This window comes from Cimex lectularius, unplaced genomic scaffold (genome assembly GCF_000648675.2).
Source record: "Cimex lectularius strain Harlan isolate CLEC.00 unplaced genomic scaffold, Clec_2.1 scaffold50, whole genome shotgun sequence".
NCBI lineage: Eukaryota > Metazoa > Arthropoda > Insecta > Hemiptera > Cimicidae > Cimex > Cimex lectularius.
In genome coordinates, this window is record NW_019392716.1 from 1787274 (window position 1) to 1806517 (window position 19244).

Genomic DNA, 19244 nt, shown 5'->3' on the forward strand with positions numbered 1-19244 from the left:
CCTTAGCGTCGTAATGCGCTGAGATCCACTACCAGGTCTCCTATTGGCACTTCCAGTCTTTCGGAATAGAGCTGAAGCCCGGGAGACCACACTCTGAGAACCGCCTCTGCGATATCCACTTGCCGGTGACCTCGATGACTCATTCTCGCAATAATATTGCGAACTTCTGATTCAAGAGGACATATTTCCATGGTTAAAGAGAATGCAGCTGGATTAAAATGGACAAAATACGAGAAAAGGTGTTTGTTTTGCGTAATCTTCATGGTTACTATTCATAAATGGGGATTACATCTGTTTGTTTTTGGTTTGAATTTTCTAACAAGAATACATCGGTTAATTTCATTAAAATTGATAGAATAAGGATAAATTACAAATATCCCTATTCATTTTTGAGCAGTTTATAAAGAACAATCAATCGACTTCAAATGCTGTTGCAAAAAGAATAACGGCTTGCTTGGAAGTTCTGAGATAATTAGATATGAACTAAAATGCGAAACGTCCTGAATAATTGAGCAAAAAGACCAGAAATTAATGAATTATGACAAAACAATCCATCGAATCCATTTATGTTTAGTGGTCTAATTGACGAAATTACTTCTTTCAATTAATATGTAATGTAATAATCGATGTATTCTATCGAAAGTCACTTCCAAAGATTTGCTTACAAAAAAAACTGGAGAATACACAATAGCGAATAATACTGTTAAACGTTTTTCCAGTCCACTTAATAAAGCATCATTTAAGCAAATAATAGAGAATTATTTAAGTTTGATAAAGAATATCAACTAAAAAGAGAAGGACCAGAGATTATCGTTTATGGCAAAATAAACAGTAGGCATTTCATCGGAAATCATCCAAGACAACTAGCTCACATCAATTCGGAGTAGACTCGCCCTCCACGCTTTCACTCTTCCTCGGTTGACATAAGCAATATAAATCAGGCATAGAGCTAGCTAAACTTTACAATAAAAATGAGTCATCCATCCGTGAAGTACTCAAAAACAGTGAGAAATTTTTCTTTTACGACAACGCCTCAGGTTTCGAAATCGGTCACGAATGTTCACGATAGTGTTATGGTTGGATATCATGGTTAGGTGCATACATGTTTTCCTGTGTGGAATAAGCATTGTGTATATTACCGTACATTGTATTTTTCTTTATGGAAAAACAGTTTAGATATGTGTACATAAGTTCATGCATAACATTGACGATAGGCACACGCGATACAGAAAGTGTCTTCTTTCGTATACAGATAGAAGAAAATGCTTCGAAGCAAGAAAATCGAGCTGTTTCCTATTATCCGCGGTGATGCTTGCTACATATCCCCATGGAGGTAACAATGAGGAGGTTTAGAGATAATAGAATGAGTCTCCCAGTTGCACAAGAAAAGTTAGCATAAAAAGATCTTAAGTAATTAATAATTAAATTATAAATTAGTATATACAATTCAGAATGGCAGCGTGGTTAGAGGAACCAGAGATGATCAAAAATAACAAAACTACATCATTATGTTGCATACAAACATGTGTTGCACTATTAAATTCACTAGTTGCAATATTAGAAAATACATAAATAAAATAATTAGTTGAATTAGGTTTAAAATGGCTTGGATAGCTGCTTGATAAAACCTCAGAGTTCAATACCATAAGTGCACATCGGTTTGAATCGTGGTGAATATCGATCTTTCGGTGATAACAGTTTGTAACGTCTGTTTATTTCGTTTCGTTTTAACTTATGTGCGGATTCGAAGTCGTTTGTCCAGGTAAAGTCCCAAGTAACGTAAGTGTAAAACAGGGGGAGTGACATCCCGTGGGAATACGTCTGACGTTAAGTTAATGTATTGGCTGTTCATTCACACAAGAATGACAAATCTACACAGAAAACAAGCACTTTCAACCCTGAAGTATTTTTTAAATTTAAACAATATTTATAAATCCCAGGCCCTGAAGATGATCTCAATAAAAATAGAAACGTTGGCATGATAAAGAAAATGTTTTTCTAAAACCTGCGTCACACCAGACTGCATCTCACGATCTCCAAATAATCATTGGCTAACGGTCACTAAACACCACACATTATTTTTAATATGTCACATTACACTAAATAACTGCATGTCATACTAATGAAGGACGATTTATAAATATGTAGTGGATTTGGAATAACGAAGAGATTTTTAAAAACAAAAACAATAGGCGAATCAGCATTAAAATCATAAAATCAAACTTCATAACAAAATGAAATATCAAATGTTCTGGCTGAAGTGCGTTAAATCAAGTAAGAGGGAACTGTATTAATTTCAACCTCTTTGCCCAGTTGAGACAGGGTTAGATGATAGCAAGAGCAGCAAAATCAACGATCAACTCGGTTTGTTGATTGTTCAAATTTAAAAAGTTCGATCAATTATAGACCATTGCGCCAAACACTCCAGAAATCCAGCTGGAATAAATAGAACAACGGACGATATACCGGCATTAAACCGGCTGTTAGAAGTTCATCGGTTACTAAGCAGTTAACTCAGAACAACATCCCGCCGGATCAGGGATAACAGCTAGAATAGAGAGACGGACATGATCCACTACCATAAAACTGCTGTTAAAAGTTACTTAAGTAACTTAGGAGTTAAACAGAGCATTCGAACACTACGATCAAACGCAACTGTTAACCAATATACAATTAAGCTAATAAGAACAATTTATCGACAATAAAATCTCTGTACAGCAGGATAAAGTGCAATTAATTAATTGCAAGTAATTATATAGAGAAAAATTTTTGTTTTAAGATAGTCAAATTTCGTTTTGAAAAAAAATCGCGCTTTTTTATTCGCCGAAACAGTTTATCGTTGCGTTGAAATCTCATATTTAAAGAGAAATGCAAATATAGATTGAAAATCGGTTAAATTTAGTGGTCTATTGCCAAATTACTTCTTTAATTAATTAACAACATTTGACATCCCTAACCAATTAATTAATCTTCTTGTGTAAGGTTTCGGTTGAAATGAAAAAGAGAGCGCCACGAGCGGGATTCGAACCCACGAGCTTCGGCTAAATACGCCCGGACACCAGCTCCCCATCTCGATGTACAACCTTTCGAATTTTCTCTCTTTTTGCCATTTTTCAAATGTGTAACCAGATTCGATTCTCGGCGACATATGAAGTGGCCACGGGGAGATGTTAGTGAAGTTATACTTCGTTTTACTTATTAAACCCTTTATATTTCGTGGTCTATTGACCAAATTACTTCTTTCAATTAATTAATCTTTTTTATGTAAGATTTTGGTTGAAATGAAAAAGTTGAAAATGAAATAGTTAGTGTGTCACGAGCGAGATTCTAACCCGTTGAAAAATTGCAAAAAGGAGGGAAAATTCGAAAGGTTGTAGGTTGAGACGGGGAGTTGGTGTCCTAGTGGATCGAAGTCAGGATAGCTCAAGTGTTTAGAACAGGTCGTGGGTTCGAATCCCGCTCGTTACACTATCTTTTTCATTTCAGCCAAAATCTTATATACAAACTTTCAATTAATTAATCTTTGTGTAAGGTATTGGTTGTGATAAAAAAGTCAGGGTCACAAGCGGGATTCCAACCCACGAGCTTCGGCTAAATACGATTAATTAATTGAAAGATGTTATTTGTTCAATCGGACCACGAAATCTAATGGACTTACATAAAAAGATTAATTAATTGAAATATATTGAAATTAATTTTGTTTTTTTAATAAAGATGGGGAGAAGTGTTTTCTTATTTTCACCCCTCCAGGAAATTATTTCCGATTATGCCTCTTGTCAAAGGACAAAGGGTTAACTATACAACCAATCCTTCGGAGGGAAGTACGGGGAAACGGCCCATCGGAAGAAAGTCGTTCAAACGATAATATCAATATACATTCTCTTCTACGAAGTGGATCCTCTGCTTTCGAGCCTCTCACTTCCATTTGGAAAGCGTTTCTTTTGCGTTGACCGTTGAAACTGTTTCTATACTCGGGACTAGTCAGCCTTAACTTACAGCGCAACGTCCCCCAGCAGTTCAGGGGCGCTCCTTCACCCATATTGGACTTCTGGATAATATTATCCAACGGGTTAAAAAACATCCAAGCTTTTTGCTTAAAAGATCGTTTATCACGAAATTTTCTAATCCGGTGTTATTCGAGAATTTTAGGATTTTCAAACTGACGTTTTGAAGTTAAATAAACCCTTGAACAATTTACAAAGATTTATATAAGTTCGACGTAATATCATATTTACGACTATTACATAGCACATCTAAGGATCTTCATCTTTCTCTTTCTATATTTTTCCCGCTGTCACTTCCTCATTCTCTATTTTTTTTTTCTTTAGCTGGCTCTGTCAAACCTCTGATCCACAGATTTCCAAACAATTCCCTAATTAGAACACTACGTTTTTCCGCCGTTATACAGAGTATTACGGATTCACAGAAATCGACTTTCCACTCTGAACTTAGCTTTCACTCGTTTTTAATGGAATCTCACTCCTTTTAGCAAGTAGCCTAATTTGAAACCGTTTGAACGTCAGTTTTAGGATATCTAAAGAAAAGGTTGAAAAACCGAAATGTTTTCATGTCAAATAACAAATGTGATGATGACTGCATATATATGATGTCTCAATTGAAACTATTGAGAAAAGTTCGATCCCTTCTATCACCATAAAACAATATTTTATTATTACGGTAATAAACAGGTCTATGATGAAATTTCAATCATACGAATGTATAATAACGATAAAATACTTTTATAGTTAAAAGGCATTTTAAAAAATAAATTGATGTCGACATATTTAAGAGAATTGTGTTAAGCAGGTCAATAGTAAGAATAAACTCTTAACGAGTTTTATGGATTTGCCCTTTTATTTATAAAGGAAATCAATCTAATCCTAAACGTTCCGGCAATAAAATAAATGTTTAAAGCTCAGATTACCAAGAAAGACTATTTAGTACTGCACTTGAGTCAAGCTACGAGGACATAACTGTACTAAAAAAAGAACCTAGAGTAGAATAAGTTGGCCATTTTTTAAAAATAAATAAGCTTAATAGCTAATTATAGATCATCAAAATAAAAATAGTTTAAAATGTTAGGATTAATTAAGTAGGAAAATAATAATTTATTTTAATTTCTGTATATTAAAACGTTTTTATATTAGATTTTTATGACATAATTAACACAAGGGTTTGGGGTTTTACAATATCTATTTTCGTCAAAACTGAAATCAATAATATTGCCATATTTTTTATGTTCCAGGTTCCTTCAAATTCCCTTAGATGTTGAATAGTCAATGTGAAAAATAAAATTTATAATAAAATTTAATGACAATATACAATTTATCCCAAAATTGCCTTCTCTGGTGAAACGTTTGCCAAAATCGGAAATCTTACATAAAAATGCAATCCATAGATAACTGAATGTGAGAATGTGGGCGAGACTTCTATTCAAGCTTTCTGACGTTCTTTGGCTCTTCTACACATTCAGTTTATAAATTAATAATCTTTTCTCAAATTAATCATAATCTTAAGATGAACAATCCAAATTTTTGGATTATAATTGTAGAAAATGATTCAGTACAGTTGTAAATAAATTTTGACAGTATTGATGGATTTGTTTCGGTCCTTCTGGTCTCGCTGATTTACAGATATTTTTACGAAAATCAATACGTGTGGTGTTTAATGACTGTTATAGTTAATGATTATTCGGAGATCGTGAGATGGTCTGGTATGACGTAGGTTTTAGAAAAACATTTTCTATATCGTGCCAACGTTTCGATCTTGATTTAGATCATCTTCAGAGCCTGGGATTTATAAACATTGTTTAAATTTTCCAAATACACGTAGGATGTGAAAAAAATGAATTTATACAATGTTAGAAAATTTTAGATTAAAAAAAATGAATTTATACAATGCTAGAAAATTTTAGATAAAAAAATGCATTTCTACAACGCTAGAAAATTTTACATTCAATCAAAGTATTTATAGTTTTGTACTCACTCATACTTTGATTGAATCTAAAATTTTCTATCATTGTATAAATTCTTTTTTTTTAATCTAAAATTTTTTAGCATTGTGTAAATTAATTTTTTTTAATCTCAAATTTTCTAGCATTGTATAAATTCATTTTTTTAATCTAAAATTCTCTAGCAATGTATAAATGCATTTTTTTAATCTAAAATTTTCTAGCATCGTATAAATTCTTTTTTTTAATCTAAAATTTTCGAGCATTGTATAAATTCTTTTTTTTCAATCTCAAATTTTCTAGCATTGTATAAATTCGTTTTTTTCACTCACAGTGAGTACAAATACTTTGATTGAATCGAAAATTTCTAGGATTGTATAAATTCCTTTTTTTCACATCCTACATGTATTTGTAAAATTTAAACAATGTTTATAAATCCCAGGCCCTGAAGATGATCTCAATAAAGATCGAAACGTTGGCACGATAAAGAAAATGTTTTTCTAAAACCTACGTCACACCAGACCGCCTCTCACGATCTCCGAACAATCATGAATATCAATACTTTTTAAATATTTTTCCAGTCGACAAGCTACAGTATTATAAGTCACTACCAATATTTTGATATTTCACAGTAAAGTTTCAAAAAGAAACTCAAATAGGACCATTGGAGGAAAACACGGCAGAACCAAAGATTAATGGAAGCGTACACGGATAACGGTCCGTTAAGTCTCGCTTTTAAGGCGTTTTTGTCTCTGAACTACTGCTGATCCATAATTCTGCCCATATAATAGAGACACTTAAGTGCTACAAGTAGTATAATATCCATTTTTTTGCCGGTATCGCTGGGATCATGATTGCAAAATAAAAGAGTTCACTAAGGAAATTCTGTTAGTTCTTTTTGTTTGACAATCCTCGCTCAACTTAATTTTAACATCAGTAATTTTTTATAGATAGTGCGACCGTATTTGCGGCATTCAAAGATGAATGAACGTATTTATGAACGATGGTCCATTAGTCTCGTTATCCATTGAATTAGTCCTTCATTGACTATTAATCGATATCTTTTTAAAAAGGTAGGTCCTACTCACAATAAGTTGTTTTCAACGTCCGGATTTCGAGCCTACCGCTCATCATCAGGTTGAAGGAGGTCTACAACCTGAAGATGAGCTGTAGGCTCGAAATCCGGATCGTTGAAAACAACTTACTGTGAGTAGGAACTATCTTTTTAAAAAGATTGAATAAAACATAAAATCTAACTGGGAACATAATTGTAGAAAATAGTGCAGTACAGTGATAGAATAATGACGAATGATGGAACTTTTCTTCTCGCTGTCAGTCCAGCACTTTTTTTCAGCTCCATGAGTGCCATATTGAACTGGTCAGAGATTTATGCGTCTGGTTAAAACCATCTACGGACTCTTTCGTACTTAAAGCATTTTAAAAGTATACATTCTGGATGATTTTCATGGTTTTTAGGACTTACATCTTTTCTCCTGGCACAGTTGGCGGCCGAACGGACTAATTCATCGATTGTTCTTCTTGAGTAAATCCTGAAACAAAAAAAGAGGGAGAAATATGAAAATGAGTCAAATGAATCTGTGTAGCGGACCTTCCAGCGGGGTCGCTGCCGGTGTTAAGTATACGTTAAAATAGACCTAGACCCACTTTCGGCCCATATCGTTCCCCAATGAACTTCTCTTCTCATTACCCGTCCATCGGCACATTTTCACAATAAAAATAGAAACGGGGTCACAGAGGCGATAGTACACGGCTCCAATCCACTTATCGGCTCATTACTGACGATTTGAAAGTCTCTTCATTTATGGGTCCGCCCGGTGGAGAGAAACTGGTTAAAATTCTTGCCATTGCCACAAATTAAATCCGCCCGATGAACGACCTTTTCACTTTAACGAGACAAGGACGGTTCAACTGACACTTCTGTAGTGACAATTAGAAACTTGAAATGATGACACCGTGTCATGATCACTTTCATTACAACTAAAACAACGATGGAAACTACAATATGTACTAAAGAAGATTCAAGTTGTTATACGTCCTACGAATATTCTTATTTACAAAATATAAAATAACGCACTTTTAAACAAAAAATTATATAAATATCAGTAACAGCTATTTATAATTAGTTAAATTTTGGTTACGTTGACCCCAAATTGCTAAGAATAGCACGTGAAACCCGTTCTCTTGCATCTGGCGCTCCCGCAGGCTACCCATCGTGTCCGATTGTTGCTGTATCGCATCTGTTTCAACTTTAGGCGGTTTTTAGGCCAAGGGGCGATGTTTTTGGTTACAAAATGAAAGTATAGCACCCGCGAGAATCCAAAAAATTGAACCCATTTCAAGGAGGTTTAAGATAACCCACAAACCCAGTTAGAAATCGAACAATAAACGTGAGTTTTCAGCTTGTCCTGTATATCGCAAGAAAGTGGAAAACCCATTTTCAACCTCAGCGTTAAAATGATTTAAATTTCACTTCGTGAGGGACAAGAAAAAAAGTATACTTTTTCCAATTTCCTTTCAGATTCTGTAAAAAATGTCTTTGAGATGAACGATGACAGGATGAAAATTGGACTCGTGAAAAAATTCTATATATAATATACCAATATATCAGAAAAAAAGTTGTTCCATTAAAAACAAAACAAAAGCATTCAAAACTTTCATGTAGGTTAAGTTGTACCAAGGCGACCAGGAGGATGTAATAGCTCGTCGAAGTCTGCCCTGTCATTAGAGATTTTACGTAATTGTACAGTAGTTACACGGTTGTTGAGTTTTTGACGGGTGGCCTGCCAAAACTGGGCATTTGTCAACCAGGTCCTCCTATTCTCGCTCTACCTCCTAGCATCATGGATATTGCAAAAGAACGAACAAACAAGAAGAGATACCAGGTATTCAATTTCGGTTATGAATTACGTTTTACGCCAAACGTCACCGATTTTGGTTAGAACAAAACAAATATTGAATAGGTTGTAACAAACAAATCAAAATTAACTTTGGAAGAATCCAGAAAGTCAGAATAACAGAGACATTCCACCTCGCAACTGCGAACAAACCACTTGGAACTTGCCTACTTCAACTTTGCTTGTGAAGAATCATCTGGTCGGAGAACATCAAGAAAAGATCATTCATCGTGTGAATTTTCCCATTTCCATATTTCCTTAATTTCATTCCTTTGGGATTGAGCATACATAAATTTTAATTAATTTATTTTTAATGATAGTTTAAATTCTTGTTTGTTGTATTGTAAGTTTTTTTATATTGGTTCAAGGAGAGTAGGTTTTCTTTTTTTGTGTGTCAATTTTAATTTCGAAGATTACATTAAAAAAAAAGTGTAAATGTAATTTTAAAAAGAAATAATTGAAACGAATAAATTCTGTATCCCTTACAGTGCCTTTTATTTACAGTTTCCTTTTATTAAAATAATTGTTATTATTATAATTGTATTTTATTTTTTCATAAAAAATACCCTAAAGCTCTAATAAAAATGGCACCTGAATAAAATTAAAACAAAATCGGAATGAAATTGACATAAAATTGGTACAAATTTAAAGCAAAATTATTAAACAAAAAATTATTTCTTGATATTCAGATTGAAACAAAAAAACTAAAACAATAAATACAAATATACGTCGTTGAACTTAATATAAACCATATTTTAGCCAAAAATAAAATTTTTGGGGTTTACAAAAACCTTAAATCATTCAAATTTCAACCTAATCTCAATAAAAATAATATTAAAAAATTAAATAATAAACAATATATTAACTGGGATTCGTTCACTTCTTTTTTATGTCAAGTTTTGGTTGAAATGAAATAGTTAGTGTCACGAGCGGGATTCGAACCCGTTGAAAAATGGCAAAAAGGAGGGAAAATTCGAAAGGTTGTAGGTGGAGATGGGAGTTGGTGTCCGAGTGGAAGTCACGATAGCTCAAGTGGTTAAAACAGGTCGTGGGTTCGAATCCCGCTCGTGACATTAACTTCATTTCAACCAAAACCTTTCATAAAAAGATTAATTAATTGAAATAGATTAAAAAGTTTTTTTTAAAATAAAGATGGGGGGTGAGTTTTCTTAGTTTCCCCCATCGAGGAAATTATTTCCAATTATGCCTCTTGTCAAAGGACGAAGGGATAAACTACACAACCAATTTTAAATAGAAATAATTGTAACGAATAAATTCTGTATCCCTAACATTGCCTTATATTTATAATTTTTCCTTTTATTAAAATAATAATAGAGTAAAACAAAAAACTAAAACAATAAATACAAATATACGTCGTTGAACGTAATATAAACCATATTTTAGTCGAAAATTAATTAAAAAGATTATAAATAATAAAAATTATTAACTAGGATTCGTTCACGTCTTCCACAAAAAATAAAATAACATAAAAAAATAATAAAAAATAAAATCTGCATTTCAAGCTTTCTGGACTCTTGTCTCCCACGAGTTCTAAAGTTCATTCTGATTTCTTTGTTACGAAGTATTAATCAAATGTTGCCTCTGCTTTTTTGATATATGCAGTCAAATGAAAATCAGGCCGGAATTGCACAACTTCGACTCCAAAAAGCACTCAATTGAAGAGGTATACAGAAAGGTACCAGATTTAAACGAATCACGACTCGACCCATATTTGAAATGTCTGCCCATTGATCGATTTGGTACCCGGTCTGATTGTCCAATTATAGGTACCGTGTTTAAAACATACAATATTCAGATAAGGGTGCAACCTAGAAAATCGTAGGATAATTTCTATTTTATGAAACCGACGGCTTTGAGATACGTACACGACTTTAGTTTTTGTCCATGTCATCACTAATGAAACGTTTTGTACTGGAGAAAGATTCCAAAGAGGGATGACAATGAGAGAATGAATGAGAGATGGTGGAAAAAAACGACATCCTTTGTCGGTTTTCATGTGCGAGGTTCAATTGACGGGCGGCCGAAGGCGAAATTCGTCAGAGGTACAAAGCAGATAGAAGAAAACCAGAGACGATAGACAATTATCGAACGCAAACGAGAAAGGATACGAGTTGTTTAAAACCCATTCGTTATAATATACCCACGGTCGAACTCCTGATCGATCAAACGATCAATTTCACTAAAACCGTGACAGCGAAGCCTAATAAAACTCAAATGAAAATAACAATATTTATACAATAAATTCAAATATTCGACATATAACTACCTTGCCAGTTGCGGATAAAACACAAATCCGAAACGGTGTTTATACGGTGTCAATAGAACGAATTTTGATTAATTCAACTACTCATAGCTGTTATGATTCATTTAAGGAAAAATATATATATCTAAAAATTTCAAGTTGATTCATTCTACAATCTATTTTCTCACATTGAAAAATAGATAACAGGGATTATTGAAATATCACGCACCACCTGTCTGATATCCAGCAAAGAAGATAATCTATCTCGGCGGTATAAATGATACGACAGCACTTGTAATCTGATGGATTGGATTAATTCCAAAGGGAAAGGGATGTTTACACGAAAACATGAAAATAATATGAAAGCCGTTAGGTTTGGGCATCAATTGAAACGGAGAAAATTACTTCGATCCTATTTTTATCAATATTGTATTAAAAGAATTGTGTTTACATCTTGAAAAATAAGATATATAAACTATCTAAATAATAAAGATTATTTGTAAAATATTTACAAGTTCAATATAGTTCTGATTATTTGAGATGAAATAACAAAAAATTCAAATTGAAAAGCATACGTTCTAAAATTAAGAAAAAGCGTAAAGAAGAAACGCATTACGAACCCAAGGGAAAGTTGTGAAAACAATCGGACCCAGGAAACTATATTCTACGAAATACGAATATATATCTGAAGATTTAAATTTTTGTAGTGTTGTAAACTCGGCGAAGATTCGAACAATTTGACCCTGTTCGTTCTGGTTCGACTATCATCGCATACAGCTACAATAAGCTCATCAAGACCAAAATGAAAAAGATAGTTTTTCCACAACGAATTTGATTTTTAAAGAAATTTAATTATTTTTAAATAATTCCCCTGGCCTTGAGGAGAAGCGAAAATAAGCGGACCCAGAAAAACCTACTTTTTTACGATGGTTTGCCACAGCAGAGGTCATATCAACCGTCAGGGGGTGTTTTTGGAAAAAAGTCCATTTGTAAGTATGTCGGGTTCGAATGCAGAACCGCTGGATTCGAACCCGGTACCTTTACCTTACGCCTAAACCGTTGCGGCCACCGACGCCCCAAAAACCGACTTTTTTCGAGTTTAACCTGAGTTAAATCCATCAAAATTCAGAGAAACTAGACGAAAAGCGTCTTGGCCAATAAATTCAAAGCTAAAACAAACGGATCCCTAAAAACTATGGATAACTAACATCCATCTACTATGAAATACTTTATAAATGGCCTTTTCATTCCCACCGTCAGAACGTGAAAAAAGCACCCTCGTTGTTCTGGTTCGCCCATTTTTGTTCAAACCGGTACAATCTACTATGTATAAAGCGAAAATAAGCGGACCCAGAGAAAAAAACGAAACCGTGTCCTCAGATTCTTAATTCATCTGCACACTGCAATTTACATTTACATCAGCAAGATGTCGTAAGGGCCGAGGGGAGAAGCATGGACCCGCGGACCCAGAAAATTTCATGAACCCATCTTTTCAGTTCTTAGTTATTCATTCAATATTCATCTATTCATTATTAATTTTTTTTAATGTTTTGCTCTCTGACATATTCGCAGCGACACTAGGCGTTCACAGAACTAATCAAGTACAATTATTTTTTCGATATTTACATACATAAATTTCAAAAAAATAATATGACTCCATTTTAAATTGAAGGTATGCCCGTCTTAAGAGGTCTTTAATAAATTTATTAAAAACCCCTTTTACCGCCTTAAATAATGATAGACGTCAACGATATTGGGAGGGTGGGTGAGAGAGAAAGAGAGAGCGATAGTGTGTAAGAAATGGAAAGCAAATCATCGGGAAATAGAGGACAGAGAAGAAGAGAAGAATACAAAATGAATAAAAGATAAAAGACAGAGAGGCCGGGGCACTGAAGGGGATATAGATAGATAGAGATAGATAGATAGATAGATAGAGATAGAGATAGATAGATAGATAGATAGATAGATAGATCGATAGATAGATAGATAGATAGAGAGAGAGAGAGTGAGTGAATGAGTGAGAGAGGGAGGAAGGAGAGAAAGTGACAGAAAAACAGACGTGGAAAGTAGTGGACATACTATCTATAATTATGTATCTATTATAACTAGTACAGTCAGTTGTAAAAGTAAACGAAATATGTTTTAGGAGAAAGACAGAATCAATGAAAAAGTAAAGTCAATCAATGATCAAATATTATATTGAGAAATATTAGGCCGGTTTTAGGGTGCCTGTGAAGCTTAGCAGGCCGATATTTATTCGTGGGCCGGATCGATGAGGTTTCCGCCATCCCGTTCCGGGTCGAGGACGAGGCCGCCGCGGGGTAAAGAATCCTAAAAATGTTCGGAAATTCGTTTTGAAAAGGGTTGGAAAGGAAGGGAGCCGGGATTTGGGTCAGTCGGAAAGGGTTCGCGGGTGGGCACGTGAAGTGGGGGAGCCCTTGGTAGGTGTTGCGAGGCCCGAGGCTCAGTGGGGAGATGAGCCGTGAAAGTGGGGCACCCCGCCCCAGTTTGTCCAAAACCTCACCCTGACCTCCTTACGCGACAACCGACCGATTCCTCTTATATGTGCCTCCATTGTCTCACAGCCCACTTCGCACTCTCACAACCGGATTTCGCACAAAACAGACAGATTGATATCGGCCATATTCCAGGATTAGCGCACCGCTCCACGGTTACGCAGTCCACCCCCAACGATGTTACATACCGCCATTCTTTCACTTCCGCGCTCCTCTTCTATTATCCATGGAACCGATCCACAATTTACAAATACATATCAAACATACCTGTCCATACACTCCACCATCGATATAAAAAAACACTACTATGTTACCATATAAGTCGCTAAAGCATCGGAAACATGAGGTTGATTGACAAGAAGAGTGACTGAAGAATAAGTTAGTATGAAACGAAGGGTAGTACGAACTATAGAAATTACTACCAGCAGCTGTAAAACTTCAACTTCCAATCTTAGTTCCAAACGCATCGGCTTATTGACGTCGACGGGCAAAAAAGTAACACCAATCGAAATGCAACCTTTCCACAGAAATGTTTCGTTTTGTCAACTTCACTGATGTCAATTTAAGTCCACACCCCCTTTTTCACCGTTGGTTTCTTGTAATTAAATATGATGTGGATAGTCAAGTCTTAATGTTCAAGCTCTTTGATGAAGACTTGCCTAAATAGTACGTTGCGTCCTCAACAATTTACTATCCAGCAGGTGCTTCGCGTCGTGGACCACATATCCTTATCCCTAAAGCGTAAACAATACTGCATGGGGGCCTTTGGTGTGACGCAAGCGTTTGATCGCGTGTGGCATGAGGGTCTCCTGTACAAATTAAAATGTGTCCTTCCAAATACCTTGTTCCTAATCCTTCGCTCCTACCGAACAGAAGGAGTTCGCCAAGGAGCAGACTACTCGGAATATTAACCTCAGAGAGCGGGAATGCTACAGAGCAGTCAATCTTGCGCCTCATCTTTACCTCGTGTCCCAACTACAACCTCCACTCCCCTAGCTTTCTTTGCCGACGACACAGCTATGCCATCCTCTGATTCTGATACCGCAATTCGTTCGGAAGAGCTTCAGGCACACGTGTTGTGAATGTGTTCAATAAACGATTAAGCATCAATAAACAAATTAGATGTTCGATTGTACGAGACAACAAAAACAAAACATAAATTGACATCTTTATAGTGGACAAACATTTTTACCACTAATGCCAAAAACATGTAAGATTATGTTTTACTCAGACCTAAGGCTACCTATAGAACTTGGAAAACTGAGCCAAATCAAATAGGATTTACTAACATTTAACTTGCCTACAGCCAGGAAAATCATACGAGTGACATCGGAAGGTGGACAATGGGACAGACAAAGGGCAATTACATGGCTACAAATGCAAGAAGGAAAAGGGACCGAAAGCTATTAGAATATAAAAATGATTAAAGGCAAATTGGCAATAATATCTACACGGTAAAAAAAATATCTGTGGGAGGGAGATGATAAGCAGACAGCCAGGAAGACAGACACGTGAGTAAAAAGGAGCGTGGGCGAGAAAATACAGAAATCACAATTTGCCAATTTCCACGTGGGTGCTGAAAAATAATGAATAAGATATTATCGACCGATTGAGAGCTGCTGTACGCCTAAAAAGGCCGAATTAACAAATCTGTTTTGGTGAAAGTAAAGTAGGGTTTAATGCAATTAACTGTTATTGGGTGGGTACAGAAAAAAACTGAAGCAGGGATTGCTTTTCCTAGGTCAATTATTGTTTTACGCAGTTAAAACAAACTGATTTCACGAAAAGAGGTCGTCTTGAACGTTGAAAAGTATATTAGGACTGCTTTGAACATAGCCTCGGAGTCAGGCAACAAAGGGCTTCTGTCATTCCAAGGACCTTTTGCCCTCTTGAACGTCCTCGTTGAAATGACCAAAAATCGATGAGAATAGGTTCTAAGATAGATTCTTTTGTGGGGGTTCATAATTAAAACCGTTGAAAACTAACCAATTTTTGCCGCCATTTAAACTCTGTTAACGTTTTTCAAATATCTTGGCAAAATAAAGTAAATCTTAGCAACCTTGGATTGAACAAAACAAAATCGAACACGTTTTTTCAATTTAATTATAGTAATTTGGGAACTTTATGTGTAGCCTATATTTGAACATATTGCAATGTGATCGTAATACGTATTTTTCACATGGTCACAGCAGTAAGATTAAGAGCTGAACCTGGAGAACATATGTCATGAGAAACCAGCCAATACTGGCACTTAGTGAGGGATTAAGGGCCAAAAAGTCTCGAGGCCATCGTCGATTAGGAAACGTGGCGGGTTCTCGGAATAGAAATATGAAGAGAAGGTTCGAGCAGTAGGGTTTGGAAAGATCGAAAGCTTGGTGTGAAACTTTTGGAATCGGGAACGGATCAGTTCGTTGGCAAAAGGAACATGATAGTATACTATACAAATATGTACATACAATATGATTAATATATCACACAGCACGACCCTAGCACTAATGCCAGCACTGCACCGGTAGAACACAGGCTTTGAGGAGCCAGCCATTGCTGGCACTCAGTGTATATGATTGGAGGTCAAGGAGGTCCCGAGGACATCGTCGGTTGAGGCGACGTGGTGGGTTGTCAGGATGGGAATGAGTGGAGAGGGCTCGAGCAGTATAGTTAGGATGGTTAGAAAGGTTGGTGTGGAAGGTTTGGCATCTGGACCGGATTAGTTCGTTGACCAAAGGAATGTTGAGGTTGTTGTGGAAAGTGGTTTGGTGACGTATAAGGAGCTTTGACAATTTTGTCTGAAGACATTTGATTGGAAGGATTGGATGTCGATGGTTTGGCAGAACCCCACAGTTCCACTCCGTATGTCCAAAGTGGTTGCAGTAAAGAAGTTAAGTATGAGGTTAGTTACTTTTGACGGACAATACAGATTTCGGTCCTAGCAGTCTTTGCAGTATTTCAAGTCTTCTGTTGGGTTGTCATGTGTAGGATTCCACGTCAGTCTGCTTTCTAGATATGGTCGAAAGTATTTGACTTGAAATAAAATGTTAGAATTCAATTAGAAATGTTATATGTTAGATTCTAACGGCTAATAAATGATTGTTGTTAAGTAGATTATTTTAACTACTGGTTCGCAATTATTAAACGGCATATTGCCTTGTCTTTATTGATTTAGGGTGGCCTTCTTTTGATAGACCATCCGGTAAATTATGAAGTAGACCGATCTTGCACCTTTGTTTTGTATAAAACGACCCAATCTTGATGACACAATATTGAGGTCATTATGGACAGAGAGGTTAGTGAAGTAGTAATGAACTTTGCCGATTTGTCTGAAGATATTTGATTGGACGGATTGGATGTCGATGGTTTGGCAGAACCCCACAGTTCCGTACGTCCAATGTGGCATCTGGACCAGATTATTTCGTGATGTAGTAAGTATAAGGTTAGTTTACTTTTGACGGTCAAGACGGATTTCGTTCTTTGAGGTTTCTTAGTTGCCCAAGTCTTATGTTAAGTTGTCCAAGTCTCTTATAGTCTTAAGTATTTGACTTCAATGGAATCTCTTTTGGTTGATGTACAGTGGAGGGCAAGACTGTTTTTTAATACAAACGTACATTGAGTACATTTTTCTTCATTCACTTTTGTCCTCCACTTTTTACACAAGTCTTCGATAAGTTCAAGATTTTCTTGGATTTTGGATGTAGCTGGTATAGAATTCAAACTAGATGTCAATATAAGAATAATAAAATCGTACAGGAATGAAATAGGAGGTAATTTAATCTTTTGTGAAAGAACTTAGATTCATCTCAACCAATCCAAATCAAGTATTTACATAATGCGAGAAGTAATTACGTTATACCAATAGATATAGTTTAACATATTTATGAGAAAAATTTAATTTTGCAAATGGTTTTTCACCTTTTATGTTACTTTTAGTTGTTGCGAGAAATGTTGATTATCATAAAGATGGATTCCGTTGTTCCTTCGTTTATAAAAAGAAGACAGCTCAAAGTGGAAGCAGCAGTCCAACTACCTAATATTTAAATTGTAAAAAAAGTCGTTTCTCAATTCGAAAACAAGCAAGTGTAGCTTTAATATTCGGCCCGAGGCAATTGAGGCCGCCGGCTCATGCTAATAACAACCAAAGTATCAATTAATACCAATGTTTTTTTTTGTTACTCATGGTTATAATTAAGACCATTTCAACGTATCGGGTATCCCGATTCTATCAGCGATGACTGTTATTGCAGGATGGGTTTGCGAATGATCTGTTTAAAAGAAAATTACTTCCGATTCGGGAAACTAATTGCCACTCGTTGACCCTAAACATTTGCAACGCTCAGGGTAAAGAATGAAGCACCTGTTGCAAACAAACCAAACTTTTAATTTGTTGAAAGGAAAAAACATTGTACTTATGAATATATGACTTATAAAACTCTACTACTATTTATAACTATTTGGATCACGAAATCCAATCCAAAGCCGCGAACCAAGAGGAAAAACAATAACTTCTTTACAATAGACATTTTTATTTATTACAAAGCCGATTGATTCAAGCTTCTCGGCATCATTTTCTTTCTCGGACTGCATTATTTTCTGTACACCCTTTAAAAAAAGATAACTAATTTCAAAAGAAAACTACAAGTTGTTCATGAATATTCACCTCCGTCACCGAAAAATACAAAGTGAAGGTGAAAGGAAAGTGAAATCACTGTCAGATGGTCACTCCGATATCCCAATTCCCAGGGAAAATGATTATGAGGATTGCAATGATCCCCTCAGATAAAGGTGTACGGTTGTGTTCAAACGTCAAATTTCAATCGTCTGTTTTTTATGGATTTAATTGTTTATATGGAAGTTTATGTAATAAGTTTATATTATATGTTTACTGGAATTGTTATATATATATATATATATATATACAGGGTGAATTGCTACTCGTGCTACAAACTTCTCCAGTAGATTNACTCTGAAATGGTTGAGAATCGGACCATGGACAATATGAACTTTTTTGTTCATTTTAGGGTGAAGAATCTACTGGAGAAGTTTGTAGCACGAGTAGCAATTCACCCTGTATATATATACTTTTTTTTGACAGACGATCACGCCGAAATAAAACATTGAGTAATTGAGAGTTAATAGACAAGAAAATCATTTACTAAATTAACTATTTACTTACCAAAATCAAAAGAAATGGTAAATTGTTGCCGAAAAAATATAAGAACTGTTTAAATTGTAAGAAATAAATTGTGTGTATCTAAAACTTTGACAACTTTATAATTGGAATTACTTTTTTTTTGTAAATATATTTTTTACGGGCGTGAATATAATTTTTAAGTAATTAATCTTTATGTAAGGAATTGGCTTAGATAAAAAAGACAGCGTCACGAGTGGGATTCGAACCCACGACCTTCGGCTCAATACGCCGGAGCTTTACCACTTGAGCTATCGTGACTTCGATCCACTCGGGCATCAACCTCCCATCACAACCCCACCTTTCGAATTTTCCCTCCTTTTTGCAATTTTTCCCTTTTGGCTCTCCGTGGCCATTTCATTTGTCGCCGAGAATCGAATAGATTACACGACATTTGAAAAAGGGCGTGAGGTTAGTT

At 35.3% G+C, this 19244-nt stretch overlaps 1 protein-coding gene across 3 annotated transcripts in view; it reads right to left on the reverse strand.

Annotated features, from left to right (window-relative positions):
- The window catches only part of LOC106664328 (protein roadkill), a 132871-nt gene that overhangs the window by 77859 nt on the left and 35768 nt on the right, over positions 1 to 19244 (reverse strand). For all 3 annotated transcript variants that reach the window (XM_014389968.2, XM_014389965.2, XM_014389969.2), the window contains one exon: positions 7434 to 7500. The gene's annotated coding sequence lies outside the window, so the exon portion shown is untranslated. The remainder of the gene's footprint in view (positions 1 to 7433; positions 7501 to 19244) is intronic.